The 22,228-nt window shown below is 31.8% G+C and overlaps 1 long non-coding RNA gene across 2 annotated transcripts; it reads left to right on the top strand.

Moving 5' to 3' along the window:
* The first annotated feature begins 1,967 nt into the window (after window positions 1-1,967).
* LOC139857414 (uncharacterized) lies at window positions 1,968-4,948 on the top strand. Of its 2 annotated transcripts, XR_011762521.1 has the most exons (5): window positions 1,968-2,257; window positions 2,538-2,795; window positions 2,937-3,120; window positions 3,351-3,577; window positions 4,789-4,948. It is a non-coding gene; the product is annotated as an uncharacterized lncRNA (long non-coding RNA). The 2 variants fall into 2 exon arrangements; XR_011762520.1 differs by having other exon boundaries at window positions 2,538-3,120.
* Window positions 4,949-22,228: the final 17,280 nt, after the last annotated feature.

Below are 22,228 nucleotides of genomic sequence, written 5' to 3'. Positions count from 1 at the left end.
TTCGACTTACACACTTACAACATTCGCTAACATACCCTTATTATTAAACTTTAATATTAAAATTATAATTAAAATATAATTATAAATATATATATATATATATATATGAGAGGAGTGAGAGATAGATGATAGAGTACTCCATTCGTCCGAAAAACTGACTTTTTATAGAATGTGGCGTGCTACAGTGATCCATGCGATCGCATGGATCTTGTGCCTTCTGGCCATGCGATCGCATGGCGACTTTTTACAGCTCAGGATCTTTTGTTTGTTTATTTGTCGATGGTTTTATTAAATAATATAATATATATATAATTTTAAGAATTAATTATATATTATATTATATTCATGTGCATAGTTGACTTGCAATTTTTAGGTCCGTTGCGTCGAGCGTTGAGAGTTGACTCTGGTCCCGGTTCCGGATTTTTGAACGTCCTTTCGTACTATTTAATATCTTGTACTTTGTGTTTTGCGACTTGTACTTTGGTAATTTTGAGACGTTTCTCATCAATATTTCGAACCACTTGGATTGTACTTTGTATTTTTTAGCTTTTTGGTCATTTGCGTCTTCAAATCGTCGTTTTCTTCTTTTGTCTTCGCACTTATTTATTTAAACGAATATTACATAAAAATAGAACAATTACAACTAAAAGCTTTACATATTGGAAGGATATTGTGCCTAAATATATGTTCATTTGGAGCACTATCAGTTATTTAGTCTAGTACGTTTAATAAATTTTATATATACAAAAACACATATTCTTTGTTCAATAATTCTGAGTTTTATCTGATTAGAGATTTCGATAGTACCATCGAAATACTTTGATTTGAAAGTGATTACACGACTCTCGAAAATTCGAATTCGAAACTCTAATTAACAACATTTAGCGTTTATCACATTGAAGTATAACTAAAACCAATAAAAAAAATATAGAAGTGTTAATAAGGAATTTTAACAAAATCCCTAAATTCTAAATTCCCTCCTGCTTATTTTTCCAAATTTTTGAATTCTCTCCTTTTATTTTGTTAAATTTTTGAATACCCTCTCATCACATCTCCTTCCATTGATCATCCCAATAGCCTACCAAAACACAGTTGTATGTACTATTTTAGTTATCTAACTAGATTTGTGATCCGCGCTTCGCGGCGGATTAGTGTCATTTTAACGCTACAATATCGCTAGACAGTTTTTGGCCTGAAAGTCATCAAAATGTTGTCCACTCTTTCTAGACCATTTACGCAACGGCCGGCAACTGTTATGGTAATATTCTACTATATAAATGAAAAATATATAAACAACTGGATATATGTTACAGTCTGGGTTGCAATGCTCAATTTAACGACAAAACGAATCAAAACAAATTAAGTTTTGAGGCTTCTAAACAAATTACTTATTCGGCAAAACCTTATGGTCCATATAATTTTAGTAGGTTTTTTAAAAGATAAAAAATCAAATAATATATAGTATATTGAAAAAGGTGATGAAAATATAAAAATATAACTCTTTTTACCTATATTTTTTTAGGCTTCTATTACGATAGGATTGTATTAGTAAGTTAAAAAAAAATGTTACTACAGTATAACGGTACTTTTGTTGACGTGGCGTGGCGTGGTTGGTGGGTGATTATCCATATTTAGTATATATATAAATTATGAATGTACGTTTGATATGAGTATTAATTAGTTATATTTTGATTTATACGGAGTATTTGTTAATAGTGATTTGTAAATATGATATTAAACTAAAGATACTAATTACTCCATATATAAATATTAATACTAAAAGATAGTTTGTAATATACTAATTCAGTAATTTGAGAGGGTGAATATTGAAAAGTTAAAAAAGTATAGGGATAAATGTAAAATATGAAGAAGATTGTGGAGGTGACATGTGGACCAATCATTTGTAAATGGGCTTTTGTATATATAGTAATCTATCTATTTTTAATCTTTTGTTCTTTTTCTATGTCCACAACCTATCCCCAAAAAAACCCTAAACTACCATCGCCATCTTCATCGTTTCATCATTACTTAATCGACGCGATTGTTGATGCCAAATCAAAACCTAGATAACCACTGCCATCGCCAATTTATCAATCTATTTTGAAAACGATTAAGACCTCTTCGTTTTCATATTTTCATTCTCTCCATCAAAAACCTAGATAACCATTGCCAACGCCATAAGCATCTTCTACTGATGGTTTTACTCGGTCGTTATCGATGAATTGTTTCCCTTTTAAAGCTACCGACATGCTGAAAGGTAGGGGTTTATTTTCAATTTGTTTCTTACAATTTAATTTTTACAGTTGCTGGATTAGATAATTTTGTATTCTAAAATTGTTAGGGTTCTTGAAGTATTCCCTAAATACATATAAAATTGGTCTTTTAAGGTTTACGCATTGATGAGCGGAGTTTGTAGCTTGAATCTGTTATAATATTGAATTGTTATTTATGTTTAGAATTTAATCTCTTTGTATTCTGAATATTTAGGGGTTTGTTTTCAATTAGCAGTAACTCAATATAATTCTTCTGTTATGCAGAAACTTAGTGACGAGACAGTCAGCAGCAAACAAGACATTCTGGCTACTCTTCAAGCTTTAGAACATATAACAAAAGATATTCAGACAGTGTATACAGAAGGTGATGGTTCGGATACGAGTAAAAAGATTCATTATGTGTTGGAGATTGCAGGGAGTGATTCAAAATCAATACTCCGTATATGTTTCTAATTGTTGATTTCTAAATTGATTGTCTATTTCGGTCATCAAGTAGTTTCAATATCATTATCACTCTACCAGGTAACCTTCTTTAATGTCTCTCTATCCTTTTCAATTATTGACAATTATTATATACGACTGGTACTTGAAATCTCAAGGCTCGTACATAAGTCGATTAAAAATCATAACTTTGATTTGTGCATCTACTATTTATGCTTAAAGTTAGGTTAAAAAAAGGTATGTTGATAACTTTTGTAAGCCACTAGACTGGTTCATGAGATACTTGAGATTAAGCAGTGGTAGTTACAGATTTTGAAGAGATAAATGTGTCTCAAGATGTCAGCATATGGTCATCAGGTGGAGTGCAAGTATACGGCTCGATGTTTCTTGAGTGCTGAAAGATCAGGTTTGTTTTTTCCCCTGCGATTTTCGGTCGTCAATGTTAGGAAATGTATAGATCGAATGTTTGATTCATTGATTTTTATGTTTAATCTATATGTCATCTTGATTCATTGATTTTTAGTTTCAACAACATGTGTGTCTTTTGAATCTAAAATTTATTATAAATGTTTTTAATTGTACAATCCTTAACAAATAAATCTGATGTCATTTGATAATATGATAATGATGATACAGAATATGGAAGTGCTATTGAAGATGGGAAAGTTCACTGGTATTACATCTGAGTTGGCTCTTCCTGCCGATAAAGCCAATATATCCCAGTATCCAAGCGAGCACCATTGACAGCGCAAGTGATTATTGGCACACCTGGTACAATTAATAAATGGATTGCGGCTAAGAAACTCGGTACATCTCATTTGAAGATTCTCGTGTTTGATGAGGCCGATCGTATGCTTGCAGAGGTAATTGTTTGTTCATGTTTATGTCATAGTAAGAAAACCATGTTGCATGTTTTATTTGCTTACTTGGTAGTCTAGAACCTAGATATTAAGTACCTTAAAGCATTTTCCTACTACACAATTTAAGAAAATGATCATACATGATGATAAGTTGCACGTTTTAGAAGTTGGTAACTTGGTAATGTATCATTTGCTTTTTTGAGGTAATTACAACCAATGTGAGGTACATAGTGTTTCTTGTAGCAATATGGGTGCATATTATGGCTAGTGGTATGTGATAAAAAGAAAAAGGGCAGATATAGAAGAAATATAAAAAATTTGTGAAGGAAATAACATAACATCTACAGATCCACATGACAAATGTAATAAAAATCCAGTTATACTACGAAAATAAAGTAATTACTACTTTTTAAGTTCATCCACTGTTGGCTAATCATTACGGTAAACCTCAAAGTTGCATCCCAGCTCTCTCATATACTAGATATTAAAAAAAGGCGTAATTTTCAGTTTATCTCACTTTCGTACGAGCTCATCAACAAATTGTCCATAGTTACCAAATGTAAAAGATATAAAATTAATATGAAACAGACAAACGTCTTTTTCATATTCTGGCTTAGTTTTTCAAGAATAAAAAAAACCTGGCAGAGGTTATAAGTGAAGCTATCATAATTGTCGATTACTATTATTGGGTTGTCGTTTTTGGCGGTCCCACCCGAGAAGCTTGATTTTCGGGTCGTCAATGTTAGGAAATGTATTTAGTTGGGACTTTCATTTTTTGTTAATGACCTTTTTAACTGCATTGACATCAATTACGATCATGTGAAAGTAGCGACGCTACAGTTCTTGAGTCTTTGAAATCTGATAATTAGTGTTTTGATTATTTCTAAGTGGCTGCTTTCACATTCTGAGATTAATAGATTCGAAGTGTATACTTTGCTTGAAGTATGTGAAGATGTTGCCTTTATATAAATTAAAGGTCATTACATGAATGACTTGAATACTTTGGTGTCATTAGTTGTGAATTTTTTCAATGTAACTAAGCATGATGATGGTGGTCATGATGTGGTATTAATTTACATGGATAACAACATCCTCTGGATCAGCACATAGTATAGCATAGCATGATGTTGTCCAGGTGAATTGCACATTTGTTAATCCTTGCTTTACATAGGAGTCACACAATGTAATGGACTAATGGGTTAACCTTTATTCAGGAATGGAGATAAAAAGCTAACCAAACAGGCAAATGCACAAGTGGTTTCAAGTTTCGACACCACACATGAAAAAATTAGACCTAAGTGGGTTTACGAAAGCATCAGAGATTACATCCGGTCTAATAAGAAAGATAAAGAACATTCTCTGGAATCTCAGATAAAGAACATTCTCTGGAATCTCAAAAGTTAGCATTACAAAACTAATCTAGAGAAGGTTTATAAGTTATATTAACGCGAAGATTTAAAACTAACATATGATTTTTTTTTTTTGTAGGTAGTACCTCTTAATTAAGAGAAGATTGCTTCATGATCCATATACTCGTTCTTATTATTCATGTATTTACTTCTTTATTATTATCACCAAATGTTACTAGATTTTTATATTTGATTTTTTTGTAACTATGTTTACTTCCAGATGAAACATATCTGAGTTCTGAGTTTGCTACTCCGTATTAAATAAAAATCAGTTGTTGGATGTCTATTTCATTTATAGAATTTGTTTGTTTTAATTATAATTTTAATATCATGCCCATGATTATTTTATATTTATCATGACCATTATAGCTGAATTCCGCGACCCAAAAAATCGGTTTCATAATTTTACTTTGAGATTTAAGGACCCTTTTAAAAGGTCCTAATATATGTTTTTAGGACCTTTTTAATGGATCCTAATATATGTTTTAGGACCCATTTATAATGTAAACTAGTTAAAGACCCGCGATTTTGCGGGTTTTATGAAACGGTGATATTTTAAGACAATTTTCAACCATGATAACACTACTTGAAACATGAAACAGAACTTCTGCCTTTATGAGTCAGCACAACCACCAAATCATACACTAAAGTCCACCAAACAGAACTTCTGCCTTTATGAAACAGAACTTCTTATTAGAAGCACCACCTGAAACATAAAATAATCAAATTCAGTATGATGTCAAAATAATCAAATTCAGTATGATGTCTGGTAAAATAACAAAAAAAATCTATGTCTCATAAAATAACCAAAAGAAAGTTCTCATTTTGACCTGTTACTCAACCCACCCATTTTGCCACTTCTATGATGTCTTTTTAACCAGAATATATTATGTGGCAAACAAAGCCTCATTATGGTTGTTAACTTATCTTCAACAACTCAAACGGAGAAGATTTAGAAACTACACAAGGGTAAAATGGATCACCCTCTTTAGACTTGTTAACAGAGTTTCATTATAGTTGTTAACAGAGCTTTTATAGTTGTTAAAATGGATCATCGTTTTAAACATAAAAACACAATATGTACCATCCTGTACATTAATCTAAATACACATTTCATGAATTAAGCTTCTCTAAGACTTGCAATCATGTTTGTTGTTTAAGCTAACTATCTATCTTAATCAACCACATATGTTCACTTTCTATCAATCTTTTCATAAATTATCTTTGATCTCGAATTTTTATCAAAAACTAACTAAATTTACCCTACAATGTAACAACATAACTAAATGCAATTCAAACCCATTAACTCCCCTAAATATTAAATCAGGAAGTTAAAATTCGTTCTTGCATTTCAATTCAACATAAACAATCAATATTCTTTTCATTCTATTTCTTTTGTTTATTTGCAATGATCAACGACATATTCTTAATTATTTAATTATTCCAAAAAAAAAAAAAAAAAAAAAACTAAAACTAAACCTTGACCTGTTAAAAGTGACCCATTTTAACCGTTGCATATTGTTAAACCTATCCATATTGACATTAATACTCATAACAGTAGAAGGCATCTAACTGCAAGGTTGTGTGTCATGTGAAGTACATAAATCTAGATTCTGAATTTTCCTTTTATAAACAATCAACGAAAATTTTTAAAAACATGAAATTAAGAGTAAATACCTAAATTGGAGACGCACAAATGAATTCACCATCAAACTGATTTCATGATGTATTCATGAATCAATTGTGAGAGACCGAAAAATTAAAAAAATTTCTTGAATAGTTCTTCGTAATTAATCAGTGATTTTGAAACCTCAACAAATTTCCAAGATCATTCCATTCTTCTCGTGATGATCAAGACTTACCCGAGTTGATGACACGTCTCATCCAATTCTAAGTGTTTGTGCAATCTGAATTCAATAACTACAAAATCACAGCATCAATGCATTCAAGAAGTTCAAATGTTATGAAAGTTTAATTTGACAGCTACCAATCTTGTAGAAAACTATAGTTTGAGTACTCAATTCTTTAGCTTCCGTGTCTTTAAACAAAAACATCAAATTGAAGTTGATGGCTCATACTCTTGATTATATAAATATTTTAAAGGGAGTTGACAATTGACATTCAAATATTATCTAAAAAACTTATCAGTAACTAAGGAATGGGTTTTAGTTTTTAACAACTAAACATAAATCTTTTATCACTTATTGAACAATCTCTTTATGTTCATACCGACTCATTTCAAGTGACATTAAACTTTATCAGTATAGCTATTCAATGTCACATTAAATTTAGAGGTGCATTAAGGCTAATGAGTAACTCAAAAGAGTTGTTTTTTTGACTACTTAACTTCATTTAAACACATACCATTGATTTAATACTCCTTAATCTCCTCATGTTAATGTCAATGTGCGAGTCACATACTAATAATAAATAAGTTCAAGATCTGGTATTTGTCCACCAACATAGTCATCATTCCCAAGTAAAGGAGACGATGAAAGTTATTCAGCACTTAAGGTAGCAATTTCAACCTACTTACTTTTGCATGAGTCGATTTGGGTTGTGTTTTATCTCACCGTTTAAATAAAAAAAGCTATTTAAGGTGAAATAGAACCTGCGTGAGTGATGCTCACTTATTTGTTGCAATAAAAAATTATACACATCAGTTTTTTTAAAATAAAGTTTTATGCCTGGGTCAACACAACCATTCCTACCCATTTCGACTACAACCCATTACGCATGCAACCAGTTTTTACCCATAACCAATCCACATAATACTTTTACTTCTGACCTACTTTTAATCATAAATGCATCATCATGTGTCAAATAACTATTGCTCCCACTCTTCCCAAGAGAAGAAAGTTGACCCAAAGCATCATTGCAACAGTTCAACAACAATTCGTTGAACATATGTAACCTGCAGTTCACTTAAAATAACTCTTCAATATCAGAAATCATTAACCCATTTAGTTGTCATCAAACAACATAATTATAATGCACTTAAATGCACATCTCTATCAATTAGATTCAAACAATATACATGAACACAATCAGACCTGTTTTGTTGAGAAAATTCTCGTTTATTCCAGTGCCATGTTTGATAAATGAAAGTAGCATAGTATAAGTATTAATATCTCAATTACCCTCTAGTTTTAACCAAAATTTTGGAAGCATGTTTAGAGAGAATCCCTTTTTTAGTATCAAGAAAAAACTAATGAAATTCCATTAAAATCATTTATGATGAACATAGAAATGGTGAAAAAACAATCTAGCAAAAATAGACAATGCTTATCAGTAGCAATTCTTATCCTTGTTACATCTAACAAACCCAATTGACCATGAAAAGATTAACTGTTACCAATGAAATATTATTAATAATATGCTTTTTGTAATCATATGTAACAAATCTATTACCAATGAAAAAGTAAATTATTTAAATAAAACTTGTGCATGGGTATCACTGACCCATTTATACACAGACATAAAGTAAACATTTGAATATTTAAATCAATATCTATCGATATTAGAGTTGGAAAAAGAAAATGGTAATACTATCAATCTATATCGAATTCTTAATAACCCCCAAAACAATATAACCTAATACCATACTATCAATCTATCTATATCATCCTTCAAACCAATATAATCAATAACCAAACACCAACACATAGAATATATACATACATATATTTGACTATATAGTATATTATATAATTATTAATAAAAATTATAGAAATACAGTACCTTGAAACCATTTTTTTAAAGCTAAAATCTCAATCTTTTTTATTTTTTCCAACTGGGTATACACTGATCTTTAAAGATCTTTCCTTGATATGCTCAAAGATTTCCCCAATTTCATTTTTTTTCTTATTCTCAACCGGAGTATTCTTCTTTGTTTACAATATGCATTCCACACGTCTTTAAGAAAGTCAATTGCATGATACTCGTATGATGTTACAACTATGGCACAAAAAGAAAAGTCAAACAGAACAAACTTTGTGGTTACTGAATATTTAGTTACCGAAATATTAATATGACACATTCGTAACTGCATTATTTTCCTCTACAAGAATCTATAGATGTTAAAACATAACATGGTAACATCATACATTGGTGAACATATGAATTGTTTATAAATATCAGTAAAACTTACCTATGTGGTTGCTGAAATCAATTTCAGGAGGTAACCACATACCTGCAGAAAATTGCAAGGGTAGATAAATTATATAAATACATGTGCAATCATAATAATACATAAAACATATAACAATCAAATGGTACTCACACTTACAGAGTCAATATTAATGAATATACTTGTAGATGAGTTGATTAAGGTTATACTTCATCTTTAATATGCCAAACAGTTTAATAGAAACTCCACCTCTATTAATAATGACTCATTCACCCCATTTCTGATAACACCAATTGTCTTAGGTTGGTTAACCCATTGGGACCATGCACCTATTTTAGTTTCATCCTTACCCTCATCCACAGCTCAAAGATACAAATTGTAGTTATGGAAATGAGCGACTAAATAAATCGTAAGACCTGTGCCTTTCATACAACCAAAACATGCATAAAAGATTAAAATAGTTATGTGATCGAACCTGTGGAACTTCATTGGGCTGGTTTAGTTTTCCATATGTGATTTCAACTGGTGCCTGATCAGCCTTTCACAATAATATATAACAATAGAATACCTAAAGATTCAAAATAATAACATTCACCACCAACAACATGATTGTAATGATTAAGTATTCAACTGTGGATTTTATAACTTGGTAGTTTGTACACATTCAAATATAACAATAGAGTAACTAAACATGTAATGACAATGAGAATATATCCATCAACCATCTAATCCAAGTTCATGAGTAACAATAACAATTAAAGTACAAACTGTAATACAAGATCAGTCAAATTATTAAAATACATCATATTATAAATACATGTACCTATTTGTAAGTCATGACAGTTTTAACTAATCAAATGAATTCATAAATTTGACTGAAATTACCAAGTGAATCAACATTTGAATGTGTACAAATTACCAAGTTATAAAATCCACATTTGAATGTACTCAAATTACCAAGTGAATCCACTATTCATCTATAGTTGTAGTATACTGTATTCATTATTATTTCATCTAACGTGTAATTTTATAACTTGTGTTTGTACATACCTAAAGTTCTTATAACTACGCAAGAAATAAAATTTGACAAAGACTTAACATAGTTAAAAATGATACTACCTACGGAATATAACGATAGAATACCTGAAGATTCACAGTAATAACATTCAACACCAACAATATAGATATTAGTTATAGTCAATGTATAAATTTAAATAAACAATATACAATCAAACAATAATCAATGCACATGGTGCACTTCTATATTAACCAAACATCTACGAAATTATATTCTGCTGAAAGAGTAATATCATGGAGTATTAACAAATTATACCATAACCCTACCAACTATTTTGTACTATACTAATCTAAATTCTCAGCGAATTTGTAGCACATAAAGAGCTAAAATTTACATAAAAATGTGCAAAGATAACAAAAAAGATACCTTGCAGTTGTACGTGTATCCACAACGCTCGATCTCAACCGCTTTAAATCTTCAGCTACCGCCACAGGTGTTAAAGCCTTCGAGTGACCATAACCATTTGCAACTCAATCAACTTATCAATTTTTCGATCACCAATCGAAATCGGATCTAGTGACAAACACTAAGACAACGATAAATTGTATTCCACCATCTCTTTTCTCCCTTCCTAATTTATATTCTGCTTTGATTGACCTGCAAAACCCTAATGTAATCGAGGTTTCATGTCTTTTTTCAACATCTTAGTCGATTGAATTGTTCCGCAGCAACCTAGGCTTTTTTAATGATAAAAGCGTGAATGAAAAGTGTATCGATGAAACCCAGAAAATTGATTTTCTATTCCGTGTTTTTGATTAAAAGGGTAATTAAGGAAGATTAAAATAAAAAAAAAAGTGATTTATTAGCTAACAGTGTTAGGAGATGAATATAGGCCCTTGGATTAAAGGGTATTAGATTGTCATTTTTTGATCTAATGGTTTAAAAAAGGGTTTTAAAATTAATTATTACTTAATAAAAACTCTCTTTTAATGTATAGTAGTTTAAAAAAGGGTTTTAAAATTAATTATTACTTAATAAAAACTCTCTTTTAATGTACAGTAGGATAGGATAATTATATTATAGGACCCTTTTTAGGGTATCATCATCTTAGTTAGGATATTAGGACCATCATTAACAGTCTTAACATGTGCTTTTTAGGACCTTTTTTTGTGTGTTTCAGGACTCTATCGAAAGGTCCTAATATGTTCTTGGGACCCTTCTTAAGCGTCCTTAATGATATTATATAACCCTTATTCATGGGTTTCATAAACTTTTTTCAGCTATTAGGACCCTTTTTAAAGATCCTGATATGTTTTTTAGGACCCTTAAATAAAGTCCTTATATGTTTTAAAATATTAGAAGTCCCATTATATGACCCTATAATAAGGTCCTAATATGGTTCTTGGGACCCTTCTTAAGCGTCCTTAATGATATTATAGGACCCTTATTAGTGGGTTTCATAAACGTTTTTCAGCTATTAGGACCCTTTTTAAAGATCCTCATATGTTTTTTAGGACCCTTAAATAAAGTACTTATGTGTTTTGAAATATTAGATGTCGCATTATACGACCCTAGAATAAGGTCCTAATAGGTTCATGGGACCTTTCGTAAGGGTTCTAATACATTTTTTTTAAAATCGTTTTCTAATAAGGTCCTAAAATGTTGTTAGGACCCTTCTTAGGCTATTAGGACGCCACTATGGGAGGACCAAGTCGTTAATGGTCCTATCAGCTCAAAGGTCCTATTAGAGTACATAATAGGACCTTTATGGTGGTCCTATAAGGCCGTTTTTCTTGTAGTGAAACGGGACGACTTCCAACAATTCGCTCAAACACGCCTATCAAATCGAGGCAACATCGTACCCTCCAGGTACATACTCCCCCACTTAGGGTTTTAACCCCATACTTTCACCGCCAAGATGATAACATCTCGCGAAATTTCGACATTCCACAACATACATGACCGGTCTCGACGTTGGTCATACTCAACAATTTTTCGCAAACTCACAACAAGGTACTCGAACCTCGGCCTTTCAAATCGGTCAAACGTTAACGCCCTCTAAAAACCACAATAAACCATCGTTGTATCTTCGGGTTTCTCACCGGTACCCAAGTGTAGTGACCCGAACTTTTCATGTTTATATATATATATATTAAATAAAATTGTTATTTACATGATTAAGTGTTTCCAACATGTTAAGCAATCAAACTTGTTAAGACTTTATTAATTGAAATAGGTTTCATATAGACAATTGACCACCCAAGTTGACCGGTGATTCACTAACGTTAAAACTTGTAAAAACTATATGATGACATATATATGGTTATATATATAGTTAACATGATATTATGATAAGTAAACATATCATTAAGTATAATAACAATGAACTTCATTTGTAAAAACAAGACTACTAACTTAATGATTTTGAAACGAGACATATATGTAACGATTATCGTTGTAACGACATTTAATGTATATATATCATATTAAGAGATATTCGTACATCATAATATCATGATAATATAATAATTTAAAATCTCATTTGATATTATAAACATTGGGTTAACAACATTTAACAAGATCATTAACCTAAAGGTTTCAAAACAACACTTACATGTAACGACTAACGATGACTTAACGACTCAGTTAAAATGTATATACATGTAGTGTTTTAATATGTATTCATACACTTTTGAAATACTTCAAGACACTTATCAAAATACTTCTACTTAACAAAAATGCTTACAATTACATCCTCGTTCAGTTTCATCAACAATTCTACTCGTATGCACCCGTATTCGTACTCGTACAATACACAGCTTTTAGATGTATGTACTATTGGTATATACATGCCAATGATCAGCTCTTAGCAGCCCATGTGAGTCACCTAACACATGTGGGAACCATCATTTGGCAACTAGCATGAAATATCTCATAAAATTACAAAAATATGAGTAATCATTCATGACTTATTTACATGAAAACAAAATTACATATCCTTTATATCTAATCCATACACCAACGACCAAAAACACCTACAAACACTTTCATTCTTCAATTTTCTTCATCTAATTGATCTCTCTCAAGTTCTAACTTCAAGTTCTAAGTGTTCTTCATAAATTCTACAAGTTCTAGTTACATAAAATAAAGAATACTTTCAAGTTTGCTAGCTCACTTTCAATCTTGTAAGGTGATCATCCAACCTCAAGAAATCTTTGTTTCTTACAGTAGGTTATCATTCTAATACAAGGTAATAATCATATTCAAACTTTGGTTCAATTTCTATAACTATAACAATGTTATTTCAAGTGATGATCTTACTTGAACTTGTTTTCGTGTCATGATTCTGCTTCAAGAACTTCTAGCCATCCAAGGATCCATTGAAGCTAGATCCATTTTTCTCTTTTCCAGTAGGTTTATCCAAGAAACTTAAAGTAGTAATGATGTTCATAACATCATTCGATTCATACATAAAAAGCTATCATATTCTAAGTGGTAAACTAGTAATCACTAGAACATAGTTTAGTTAATTCTAAACTTGTTCGCAAATAAAGTTAATCCTTCTAACTACACTTTTAAAATCAACTATACACATGATCTATATCTATATGATATGCTAACTTAATGATTTAAAACCCGGAAACACGATAAACACCATAAAACCGGATTTACGCCGTCGTAGTTACAACTGGAGGCTGTTTTGGTTTGGATAATTAAAAACTATGAAAAACTTTAATTTAAAAGCTATACTTTTGGGAAAATAATTTTTCTTATGAACATGAAACCATATCCAAAAATCATGGTTAAACTCAAAGTGAAAGTAAGTTTTTCAAAACAGTCATCAAGATGTCGTTCTTTCAACGAAAATGACTACCTCTTTCAAAAATGACTTGTAACTTGTATTTCCGACTATAAACCTATACCTTTTCTGTTTATTTTCATAAAGTCAAGTTCAATACGAAACCGTGGCCGCTTAAATCACTCAAAACGGATTAGAAACGAAGAAATGGCGAACAAAACAAAATTGGTAAAAACTACTCATTTTAGCTACGTGAAAATTGGTAACAAATCTATTCCAACCATAACTTAATCAACTTGTATTGTATATTATGTAATCTTGAGATACCATAGACACGTATACAATGTTTCAACCTATCATGTCGACACATCTATATATATTTCGGAACAACCATAGACACTCTAAATGTGAATGTTGGAGTTAGCTATACAGGGTTGAGGTTGATTCCAAAATATATATAGTTTGAGTTGTGATCAATACTGAGATATGTATACACTGGGTCGTGGATTGATTCAATATAATATATATCGATTTATTTCTGTACATCTAACTGTGGACAACTAGTTGTAGGTTACTAACGAGGACAACTGACTTAATAAACTTAAAACATCAAAATGTATTAAAAGTGTTGTAAATATATTTTGAACATACTTTGATATATATGTACATATTTGTTATAGGTTCGTGAATCGACCAGTGGCCAAGTCTTACTTCCCGACGAAGTAAAAAAATCTGTGAAAGTGAGTTATAGTCCCACTTTTAAAATCTAATATTTTTGGGATGAGAATACATGCAGGTTTTATAAATGATTTACAAAATAGACACAAGTACGTGAAACTACATTATATGGTTGAATTATCGAAATCGAATATGCCCCTTTTTATTAAGTCTGGTAATCTAAGAATTAGGGAACAGACACCCTAATTGACGCGAATCCTAAAGATAGATCTATTGGGCCTAACAAACCCCATCCAAAGTACCGGATGCTTTAGTACTCCGAAATTTATATCATATCCGAAGGGTGTCCCGGAATGATGGGGATATTCTTAAATATGCATCTTGTTAATGTCGGTTACCAGGTGTTCACCATATGAATGATTTTTATCTCTATGTATGGGATGTGTATTGAAATATGAAATCTTGTGGTCTATTATTATGATTTGATAATATATAGGTTAAACCTATAACTCACCAACATTTTTTGTTGACGTTTTAAGCATGTTTATTCTCAGGTGATTATTAAGAGCTTCCGCTGTCGCATACTTAAATAAGGACGAGATTTGGAGTCCATGCTTGTATGATATTGTGTAGAAACTGCATTCAAGAAACTTATTTCGTTGTAACATATTTGTATTGTAAACCATTATGTAATGGTCTTGTGTAAACAGGATATTTTAGATTATCATTATTTGATAATCTACGTAAAGCTTTTTAAACCTTTATTGATGAAATAAAGGTTATGGTTTGTTTTAAAATGAATGCAGTCTTTGAAAAACGTCTCATATAGAGGTCAAAACCTCGCAACGAAATCAATTAATATGGAACGTTTTTAATCAATAAGAACGGGACATTTCAGTTTTATCCGAGCGTTGGTCTTAGAGAACCAGAATTTTACATTAGTGTGTCTTATCGAGTTTGTTAGGATGCATTAGTGAGTCTGGACTTCGACCGTGTTTACTTGAAAAATGATTGCTTAACAAATTTTGTTGGAAACTATATATTTTTAACATGTGAATATTATGTGATATATTAATCTCTTAACGTGTTTGATATTATGTGATAGATGTCTACCTCTAGAACAAGTCCCATTGACTCACCTAATAATAATGAAGAGTCAAATGTAAATTGGAGTGATTCGTGGACTGATTCACAAGTTCCCGAAGAGGAACCGGAAGAAGAGTCGGAACCGGAAGAAGAATCGGAACCGGAAGAAGAATCGGAACCGGAAGAAGAAATAGAACCAGTGGGGGAAATAATAAAACGGTTAAGTAGAAGAAAATCCTCAACCAACCGACCAAAGTTAATTATGGTCAATGGTGTTTCCGCCAAGGAAGCAAAGTATTGGGAGGATTACCAATTCTCCGATGAATCGGATCCCGACAAGGATTCCGATGATGTTATAGAAATTACCCCAACACAATTTAATAAGGTAAAAGAGAACAATAAGAGAAAGGGCATAAAAATAGAGAAATTTGATTCCAAACCCGATGAACTTTATATGTATCGTCAACACCCGTATTTCTTAAGTTGTGACAATAACCCGGGAACCTCTAAACCACCAGGTTTTTCTAAACCAATGTGGAAAACGACGGCTCGTATTAGGGGAACATCATATATCCCTAGAAACTTGGCAAAACGAACCAAAAACGAAGAAGAAGAAACGAGCGAGTCAGAATAAGATAGTTGTATTCGTGTGGTGTAATATATGTAATATAGTGTAGTGACCCGAACTTTTCCATGTTTATATATATTAATTGAGATTGATGTTTACATGATTAAATGTTTCCAACATGTTAAGCAATCAAACTTGTTAAGACTTGATTAATTGAAATATGTTTCATATAGACAATTGACCACCCAAGTTGACCGGTGATTCACGAACGTTAAAACTTGTAAAAACTATACGATGACATATATATGGTTATATATATAGTTAACATGTTTTTATTATAAGTATGTATCTCATTAGGTATTTTAACAATGAGTTATATACATAAAAATGAGACTATTAATTTAAGAAACTCGAAAACGATATATATAACGATTATCGTTATAACAACGTCTTACTAGGTACATATGAATCATATTAAGATATTGATACACTTGGTTAATTATGTTAAATGATAAGTAAATATATTATTAAGTGTATTAACAATGAAATACATATGTAAAAATAAGACTACTAACTTAATGATTTCGAAACGAGACATATATGTAACGATTATCGTTGTAACGACATTTAACTGTATATACATCATACTGAGATATATTATATATTATAATATCATGATAATATAACAATTTAACATCTCATTTGTTATAATAAACAATGGGTTAACAACATTCAACAAGATCATTAACCTAAAGGTTTCAAAACAACATTTACATGTAACGACTAACGATGACTTAACGACTCAGTTAAAATGTATATACATGTAGTGTTTTAATATGTATTCATACACTTTTGAAAGACTTCAAGACACTTATCAAAATACTTCTACTTAACAAAAATTCTTACAATTACATCCTCGTTCAGTTTCATCAACAATTCTACTCGTATGCACCCGTATTCGTACTCGTACAATACACAGCTTTTAGATGTATGTACTATTGGTATATACACTCCAATGATCAGCTCTTAGCAGCCCATGTGAGTCACCTAACACATGTGGGAACCATCATTTGGCAACTAGCATGAAATATCTCATAAAATTACAAAAATATGAGTAATCATTCATGACTTATTTACATGAAAACAAAATTACATATCCTTTATATCTAATCCATACACCAACGACCAAAAACACCTACAAACACTTTCATTCTTCAATTTTCTTCATCTAATTGATCTCTCTCAAGTTCTATCTTCAAGTTCTAAGTGTTCTTCATAAATTCCAAAAGTTCTAGTTTCATAAAATCAAGAATACTTTCAAGTTTGCTAGCTCACTTCCAATCTTGTAAGGTGATCATCCAACCTCAAGAAATCTTTGTTTCTTACAGTAGGTTATCATTCTAATAAAAGGTAATAATCATATTCAAACTTTGGTTCAATTTCTATAACTATAACAATCTTATTTCAAGTGATGATCTTACTTGAACTTGTTTTCGTGTCATGATTCTGCTTCAAGAACTTCAAGCCATCCAAGGATCCATTGAAGCTAGATCCATTTTTCTCTTTTCCAGTAGGTTTATCCAAGGAACTTAAGGTAGTAATGATGTTCATAACATCATTCGATTCATACATATAAAGCTATCTTATTCGAAGGTTTAAACTTGTAATCACTAGAACATAGTTTAGTTAATTCTAAACTTGTTCGCAAACAAAAGTTAATCCTTCTAACTTGACTTTTAAAATCAACTAAACACATGTTCTATATCTATATGATATGCTAACTTAATGATTTAAAACCTGGAAACACGAAAAACACCGTAAAACCGGATTTACGCCGTCGTAGTAACACCGCGGGCTGTTTTGGGTTAGTTAATTAAAAACTATGATAAACTTTGATTTAAAAGTTGTTATTCTGAGAAAATGATTTTTATTATGAACATGAAACTATATCCAAAAATTATGGTTAAACTCAAAGTGGAAGTATGTTTTCTAAAATGGTCATCTAGACGTCGTTCTTTCGACTGAAATGACTACCTTTACAAAAACGACTTGTAACTTATTTTTCCGACTATAAACCTATACTTTTTCTGTTTAGATTCATAAAATAGAGTTCAATATGAAACCATAGCAATTTGATTCACTCAAAACAGATTTAAAATGAAGAAGTTATGGGTAAAACAAGATTGGATAATTTTTCTCATTTTAGCTACGTGAAAATTGGTAACAAATCTATTCCAACCATAACTTAATCAACTTGTATTGTATATTATGTAATCTTGAGATACCATAGACACGTATACAATGTTTCGACCTATCATGTCGACACATCTATATATATTTCGGAACAACCATAGACACTCTATATGTGAATGTTGGAGTTAGCTATACAGGGTTGAGGTTGATTCCAATATATATATAGTTTGAGTTGTGATCAATACTGAGATACATATACACTGGGTCGTGGATTGATTCAAGATAATATTTATCGATTTATTTCTGTACATCTAACTGTGGACAACTAGTTGTAGGTTACTAACGAGGACAGCTGACTTAATAAACTTAAAACATCAAAATATATTAAAAGTGTTGTAAATATATTTTGAATATACTTTGATATATATGTATATATTGTTATAGGTTCGTGAATCAACCCGTGGTCAAGTCTTACTTCCCGACGAAGTAAAAATCTGTGAAAGTGAGTTATAGTCCCACTTTTAAAATCTAATATTTTTGGGATGAGAATACATGCAGGTTTTATAAATGATTTACAAAATAGACACAAGTACGTGAAACTACATTCTATGGTTGAATTATCGAAATCGAATATGCCCCTTTTTATTAAGTCTGGTAATCTAAGAATTAGGGAACAGACACCCTAATTGACGCGAATCCTAAAGATAGATCTATTGGGCCTAACAAACCCCATCCAAAGTACCGGATGCTTTAGTACTTCGAAATTTATATCATATCCGAAGGGTGTCCCGGAATGATGGGGATATTCTTATATATGCATCTTGTTATTGTCGGTTACCAGGTGTTCACCATATGAATGATTTTTATCTCTATGTATGGGATGTGTATTGAAATATGAAATCTTGTGGTCTATTGTTACGATTTGATATATATAGGTTAAACCTATAACTCACCAACATTTTTGTTGACGTTTTAAGCATGTTTATTCTCAGGTGATTATTAAGAGCTTCCGCTGTCGCATACTTAAATAAGGACAAGATTTGGAGTCCATGCTTGTATGATATTGTGTAAAAACTGCATTCAAGAAACTTATTTTGTTGTAACATATTTGTATTGTAAACCATTATGTAATGGTCGTGTGTAAACAGGATATTTTAGATTATCATTAATTGATAATCTACGTAAAGCTTTTTAAACCTTTATTGATGAAATAAAGGTTATGGTTTGTTTAAAAATGAATGCAGTCTTTGAAAAACGTCTCATATAGAGGTCAAAACCTCGCAACGAAATCAATTAATATGGAACGTTTTTAATCAATAAGAACGGGACATTTCAGTTGGTATCCGAGCGTTGGTCTTAGAGAACCAGAATTTTGCATTAGTGTGTCTTATCGAGTTTGTTAGGATGCATTAGTGAGTCTGGACTTCGACCGTGTTTACTTGAAAAATGATTGCTTAATAAATTTTGTTGGAAACTATATATTTTTAACATGTGAATATTATGTGATATATTAATCTCTTAACGCGTTTGATATTATGTGATAGATGTCTACCTCTAGAACAAGTTCCATTGACTCACCTAATAATAATGAAGAGTCAAATGTAAATTGGAATGATTCGTGGACTGATTCACAAGTTCCCGAAGAGGAACCGGAAGAAGAGTCGGAACCGGAAGAAGAATCGGAACCGGAAGAAGAATCGGAACCGGATGAAGAAATAGAACCAGTGGGGGAAATAATAAAATGGTTAAGTAAAAGAAAATCCTCAACCAACCGACCAAGGTTAATTATGGTCAATGGTGTTTCCGCCAAGGAAGCAAAATATTGGGAGGATTACCAATTCTCTGATGAATCGGATTCCGACGAGAATTCCGATGATGTTATAGAAATTACCCCAACTGAATTTAAAAAGGCAAAAGAAAATAATAAGGGAAAGGGCATAAAAATAGAGAAATCTAATTCCAACCCCGATGAACTTTATATGTATCGTCAACCCCCGAAGTCCTTAAGTTGTAACAATGACCCGGGAACCTCTAAACCACCAGGTTTTTCTAAACCAATGTGGATCACGACGGCTCGTATTAGGGGAACATCATATATCCCTAGAAACTTGGCAAAACGAACCAAAACCGAAGAAGAAGAAACAAGCGAGTCGGAATAAGATAGTTGTATTCGTGTGGTGTAATATATGTAATATAGTGTGCTTATGCTTTATGATATATGTAAAAATTGCTTGTATTAATAAGTATATTTTTTTTTATGAATCTAACTCTTGTCTATTTTACAGTATAAAAACACAAAATGGATAGACAACCCAAAATTTTAAGAGACCTACCCGGAGACATGATTGATGAAATCTTGTCTAGAGTCGGCCAGAATTCCTCGGCACAACTATTTAAGGCGAGATCAGTTTGTAAGACATTCGAAGAACGTTCCAAGAATGTCTTGGTTTATAAGAGACTTTCGTTTGAAAGATGGGGGATATCACATTGGGAAACCCATAAGTTACGATGTGTTTACTTTGACGCATATATTGCGGGGAACCCAAATGCTATTTTACGCAACGGGTTAAGAAATTATTTTGACTCAATATATCCGAATATTGGACTTCGTGATTTAGAAAAAGCGGCTAACATGCAACATAAAGAAGCATGTTATGCTTACGGATTAGTAATGTTCGCTTCTCACCAAAGTGAGAACAAGAACATCGGGCTACAACTATTAAACAAAACGTTTCCACAAGTGACGGAGTCGGTAATTGGGGTAAGAAATGAGGTTTTTAGATTATTACGGGACTGTTGGACATTACGTAACCCTCGTCCCTTTGACAACGTTACAACACGCTGTCTTATCAACGGCCATGACGGTTATGTTGCACAAGACCAAGGATGGGAAGTGGTCCTAGTAAAACCAGAATGCATGACTTGTTTCTGGACGTATGAATTACGTGTCTTTATTGCCTTTGCTGAACGACTTGTGTACTAGCTAGAATTATCTTCACAACTATCTTGTATCAAAGTTATTGTGTGCTATATTTCATGTTTTATGTAAAATAAGCGGTATTGTAAGTTTGTAAAATATTGTGTAAAAGTTTGAACGCGAAATATTATTATAATCAGTTTTTCATATAGAATTGAAGTAGTTGAATTGTATATTAGCTACTAAGTATGAACTTAACGGGTAAGTACTACCCGAATTTAAACTTATAAAATGCTAATATGAAGAAAAAGCTTTTATAAATGAGTTCATATTATGCTACGAAATACTATTAACTACTCTTAATATTCTGTATGATTAACTTGTTCCATTTGACTATTTTGAAGGAAATGGCACCGACTACTCGACACACCGTGAATATGAATGAAGAGGAATTCCGTACTTTTCTAGCTTCAAACATAGCCGCAGTACAGGCTGCGCTACATACCAACAATAACCTTGGATCTAGCAGTACAGGAAATCGTGTAGGATGCACCTACAAAGAATTCACTGCCTGTAAACCTTTGGAATTTGATGGAACCGAAGGACCGATCGGATTGAAACGGTGGACCGAGAAGGCCGAATCGGTGTTTGCCATAAGTAAGTGTACTGAAGAGGACAAAGTGAAGTACGCTACGCATACCTTCACAGGTTCTGCGTTAACATGGTGGAATACCTATCTAGAGCAAGTGGGACAAGACGATGCGTACGCACTACCGTGGTCAGCATTCAAGCACTTGATGAACGAGAAGTACCGTCCGAGAACCGAGGTCAATAAGCTCAAGACAGAACTTAGAGGG

The sequence above is a fragment of the Rutidosis leptorrhynchoides genome, chromosome 7 (genome assembly GCF_046630445.1).
Source record: "Rutidosis leptorrhynchoides isolate AG116_Rl617_1_P2 chromosome 7, CSIRO_AGI_Rlap_v1, whole genome shotgun sequence".
NCBI lineage: Eukaryota > Viridiplantae > Streptophyta > Magnoliopsida > Asterales > Asteraceae > Rutidosis > Rutidosis leptorrhynchoides.
This window is presented reverse-complemented; position numbering and strand designations above follow the sequence as displayed.